Consider the following 6,000-nt stretch of genomic DNA (forward strand, 5'->3'; position numbering starts at 1 on the left):
AAGAGACACAGTGCACCCCCCGGCAGACCCAGAGGCACTACATGCCCTCACATTTGGCACCTCACACCACTAGACCAAGGGCCGCGGCATGCACCGGCATGCACCAACATGCCCTGACCCACAACTGAAGGTTTTTTTCTAACCAAAATCAGTCCATAGAATGTGGAAGAGGTTAATCCTTCTTCAAACGCCCAGACACATACACAAGGTTCCATGGATCACAATGAGTTTGGGAAACATGACACCACCAAAGGAATACAGTAAACTTTCAGTAACTGATCCCAAAGAAGTGGAGATCCACAAATTGCCTGACAAAGAGTTCAAAATAATTGTTCTAAAGCTCAGAGAGCTACAAGAGAACATAGATTGACAATTTAACAAAATCAAGGAAAGGGTACCAGAACAAAATGAGTTAAGCAAACAGATAAAACATTAAAAAGGCCAAATTTTGGAGCTGAGGAATACAGTGATCAAAATTTTAAAGTTCCATAGAGAGCTTCAACAGCAAACTTGATCAAGAGAAGAGAGGATCAATGAACTAGAAGACAGGTCATTTGAAACTATCCAATCAGAGGAGAAAAAAAAAATGAAAAGGAATGAAGCGAACCTACAGGACAACATCAAACCAAACAATATCCGCATTATAGAAATCTCAGGAGGAGAAGAGAGAAAGGAGCAGAAAGCTTATTTAAATAATGGCTGAAAACTTCCCAAATTTGGAGAAAGATAAGGACATCCAGGTACATGAAGGTTAAAGGCCCTCAATTAGGTTTAACCCAGCAAAGACTTCACTGAGACATACTGAAACGGTCAAAAAAGAAAACCAAAGAGTGCATCTTTCCAGAGAAGCCAAGAGCAGCAAGAGACAAACAGCTCATCACATACAAGAGAAACCACCCCCCACCCCCACCCCCCACCATAAGGCTATCAGTAGATTTCTCATCAGAAACCTTGTAAGCCAGGAAAGAGGGGGATGACATTCTCAAATTGCTAAAAGAAAAAAACTGTCAGCCAAGAATACTTTGCCCAGCAAAACTGAACTTTAGGAATCTTTGAAGGAGAGATCATCGTATTCCCAGGCAAACAAAAGCTGAAGGAGTTCACCACGACTAGACATACCTTGTAAGAAATGCTAAAGCAAGTTCTTAAAGTTGAAAAGAAAGGGCAAAAAAAAGTAACATGAAATCCTATGAAACTATAGAACTTACTGGTTAAGGTAAATACATAGCCAAATTCAGAATACACTAATATTGTAATGGTGGACTTTAAATCATGTAACTTTAATGTAAAGGTTAAATGACAAAAGTATTAAAAATAAATATAGCTACAATAATTTGTTATTGGATACACAATATAAAAAGATGTAAATTGGGACACCAAAATTCTAAATTGGAAAAGCAAGTGCATTGTTGGTGGGAATGAAAATTGGTACGGCCACTATGGAAGACAGTATGGAATTTTCTCAAAAAATTCAAAATAGAAGTTAAATTTAATTAAAAATTAAATAATTCATATCCAGCAATTCCCACTTCTGGGTACATATTCAAAGGATATAAAATCAGTATCTCGAAGAACATCTGCAATCCCATGTTCCTTTCAGCATTATTCATAGCAGGCAAGATACAGATACAGCTTAAGTGTCCATTGATGGATGAGTGAATAAAGAAAATGTATTGTATATACATAAACGAATATTATTCAGCCTTAAAAAAGAAGGGAATCCTGCCATTTGTGATAACATGGACAACCTAGAGGACATTATGCTAAGTGACATAAGCCAGACAAAGACAAATGTCACATGATTTAACTTACGTGTAAAATTTAAAAAAGAAAAAAAAGTTGAAATAGCGTCAGAGAGTAGATTGTTGTGTACTAGAGGTTGGGGGAGGTGGAGGAAAAGGAGAGGTATCTGATCAGAGGGTACAAACTTTCAATTATAAGATGAATAAGTTCTGGGAGCATAGTGTACAACGTAGTGACTAGTTAATATATATTTGAAATTTATGGAGAGTGGATCTCAAGTGCTGTCACCATAAAAAAGGAGATAATGGATATAATAATTAGATTGTGGTAATCACTTCACAATGTATCAAAATAGCACAGTGTGTACCTTAAAAATACGTAATTTTTTTTGTGTCAAAAATAAGGAAATAAAGGGGAGGAGGGTATAGCTCAAGTGGTAGACCACATGCTTAGCATGCATGAAGTCCTGGGTTCAATCCCCAGTACCTCCTCTAAAAATAAATAAGTAAATCAAATTACCTCCTCCCCCCAAAAATAAGCAAATAAAGTATTTTAAAATAATAATATAAAATGCATGATACCAATTACAAAGCAGTCTGGAGGGTAAATGGATTATTAAGAGTATTAGGTTGTAAACACATCAGGAAAATGAAAAAAATATAGTTTATATGAGGCTGTAATAACCCCTAAGAGCATGTTGTAATCAATAAGTTAAACACTACAAGTTAAGAGATGTCTGGATGGCTTAGCAAGTCCACTACTAGGTACCTACTCAAAATAAAATTTAAATATATCCCTCAAAACTCCTGTACACCAGTGTTCATGTGGCTTTATTGGAATAAACCCTGAAGTAGACAATTCAGATGTCCTTCAGTAGGAGAACTGGTAAGCAAATTATAGTATTGTATCCCTTCCATGGAATACTACTCAGAAATTAAAAGGAACAATGCCATGGATTAATCTCATAAACAATGGTATATGGAACAAAAACATAAAAGAGTAAATACTTTATGCTTTCACTTACATGAAGTTCTAGAACAGACAAAATTAATCCCTGGCAGGGGAAGATGTTAACTAGAAAGGTGCATGGAAACTTTCTGGGATAATGAAAAATTTCTGTATCTTGATTGGAGTGCTGGTTACATAAGTGTATACATTTGTTAAAAATCATCAAACTATACCTTTAAAATCTGTGCACCTTATTTTATGTAAATTTACCTTGATAAAAAAAATTACTGATAAAACAACAACGTAAGGAAAGAGTAGCAAAATTTTTATTAATTAAAAAGAAGGCAAGTGAAAAGGGAAGAGGGAACATAAACCAGATGGGCCAAATAGGAAACAAATAGTAAGATGGTAGATATAAACCCTATATCAGTAATTACATTTAATGTAAATGGATTGAATATTCCTGATAAAAGGAACAAGTTGTTAGTGTTATTTGTATATCTCTTAGTTTAGATTTGTCTGTCCTGCATACAAGAGATACACTTTAAGTAATAAGATATGGAAGGGTAAAAAGTAGAAGGGTGGATAATGATAAGGCATGCCAACATTAACCCAAAGCAGGCTAGCATAGTGATATTAATCTGCAGATAGTAAGAACAGAATTAGTTTTTGGTTACATGTTGTCCAGAAACTAAAGAATATACTCGGGTATAAAGTTAACACCAAATATAATGTCATCCCCATTTTCACAAAGAAAAACCACCATGGTTCTTATGAGTGAGAAATCATTCTTTTCAGGTAAAAAGAGCAAGCAACATTTTGCAGTCATTAGAGGGAAGCAAACCTAGAAATATAGTTAATTAGATTCTTCCAGAGTTTGTCGAACCAGGAAAGAGTAATTTCCCTCAACCACACACAGCTTCAGAAGGGTTCAGACCAAAAATTAACACCAAAACCCTGTGAATTACTTGCAATGAGTAGCAAGTCTTAAGGTAAAGTTTACCATTTTGTGAACTCTGCGTGGAATGGCTCATTGTGGGTTTAATTACTCTCAGCTAATCATGTGTATTATTCTTATTTTAGAAAACAGTCTGGGTTCAAATCTGGGATCCACCACTTACTAGCTTGGAATATTTGTGCTAGTTAACTTAACGTCCACAGGCCTCAGTTTCTGTCTGGAGCTCAGCGGAGCTGGAGAGAGCTGAGCTACCAGGTGTGGGAGTAGATGATTAAGACATTAAGCCAAAATAAAGGTAGCCATTCAAGTATTTACTCTCCTAGTGCTATAGTGTAAGTGAGAGCAGAGAGAGCAGGCCCCAGATAAGGAGGCCTCTCAATGAGGGTGCCTGGGCTAGGAATGCAGGTACTTACAAGTATTAAGAACATGGCCATTCAGGGACCTGAGTCCTGGACTGCAGCTCCCTTCAGAGAGTGGCATTGGATTGGTTGTGCACTGTCTGCTGTGGTGGGCAGCTTTCCTCCTCCACCCCTCTAATGTGAGGCCTGCCAGGTAAAGTCTTTTAACTGTCTCTGGTTGGGCCTGAAAAATCACACGTAGGTTTTTGGCCAGAAACTGGACTCTCCTCAGTTTCCACTGTAGAATGGGAGATCATAAATGACAGAATGCATATAACATGTGCAGGAAAACACCTGGCAAGTGATAAACGCCCAATAAGTGTCTGTATTGTTATTTTGCTGTAGTTGTTGCTAATATTATCCCTGAGTTAAAACTCCTTACATGTTGTGATGTGATATATAAGAAATATATATAATGTGTATATACGTGTATGTATATATATGTATATATACACACACATATACAATTGACGCTGGAACAACACAGGTTTGAACTTACACGTGGATTTTTTTTCCATAATAGATATTACAGGATTACAAGATCCTCGGCTGGTTCAATCCAAGTGTTAAGGAACAGGGATATGGAGGGCCGACTATAAGTTATCCTTGGATTTTTGACTTTGAAGAGGGCCAGCCTGTCCAATCCCTGCATTGTTCAAGGGTCAACTGTATTAGGTCCTCATTTCAGGCACTGATCTCCTGAAACCCTTGGAATTTCCTATAATGAGAGTTACAAAATTGTGTTTTGTTATGTTAATGAGGTGACCATTGGGCTGCACCTAAAGATGGAGGCGGGTTGCCAGAGGGACCAGCCTTGTGCCTAGAGGTTTGGAATTTGCAATCTCACCCTCTGGGAGGGGAGGAGAGGGGCTTGAGATTAGATTCAGTCACCAACTGTCAGTGATTTAATCACTCATGCCTAGGTCATGAAGCCTCCATAAAGACCCAAAGGACTGAGTTTGAGACCTTCCAGGTTGATGAACATGTGGGAATTTGGAGAGAGTGGCGCTGGTAATCTAGTGAGTAAATAGGTTTCCTGAGTTCTGTGAGTTGTTCGAGCAAATTAATCGAACCCAAGGAGGAGTCATAGGAAAGTCTGATATGTAGCCCTTTGGTCAGAGTTCAGATAGCAACCTGGCCTTGCACCTGGCATCTGAAGCAAGAGGGCGGGCTGTCTGGTACAAGTGAACCCTTAAGCTGTGGAGTCTGATGCTGTCTCTGGTTAGATAGGCATCAGAATTGAGCTGAATTGTAGGACACTAAGTTGGTGTCTATAGAACTGTTTGTTGGAGATGTGGGTAAATCCCCACCCCACCCCCACATTGAAATTGGGTCCAAGAACCCAAAAGACTTATAAATGCTTACTTACAAGCAATTTCTATAATTAACTGCAATTAAGACTCTGATATCTGCCCCTCATATGGTACTGGTGAAAATAAAACAGGTAAAACTTTTCTGCAAAGTCATTTTGCATTATGTATCAAAGACCTTAGGTACTCAAAGTCTTTGAGCGTGGGCACTGCTAGAAATTTACTGTAAGAAAGCAATCCAGTATGTGGAAAAAGACACATGCTCAGAGATGATCATTGCACTGTTTCAAACAATAAAAAATGAAATGTCTAGCAATAGGAAAAATGATTTTAGAATTTGTTTCATTCATATGATGGAATATTCTGCAACTCTTAAAAATCATGTTCACACGTACATAAGCAATTCACCGAAATAATTTCCATTGACTGAACTGGCACAAATTGATTGATTGATTGATTGATTGGTTGATTGATTGATTGATTGATTTAATGTTGAAGTATAGTCAATTTATAATGTGTTAGTTTCTGGTGTACAGCAAAGAGATTCAGTTATACATATATATTATTTTTCATATTCTTTTCAATTATAGTTTATTACAAGATACTGTATAGTTCCCTGGGCTATACAGCAGGACCTTGTTGT

This window comes from Camelus bactrianus, chromosome 22 (assembly GCF_048773025.1).
Source record: "Camelus bactrianus isolate YW-2024 breed Bactrian camel chromosome 22, ASM4877302v1, whole genome shotgun sequence".
Lineage (NCBI taxonomy): Eukaryota > Metazoa > Chordata > Mammalia > Artiodactyla > Camelidae > Camelus > Camelus bactrianus.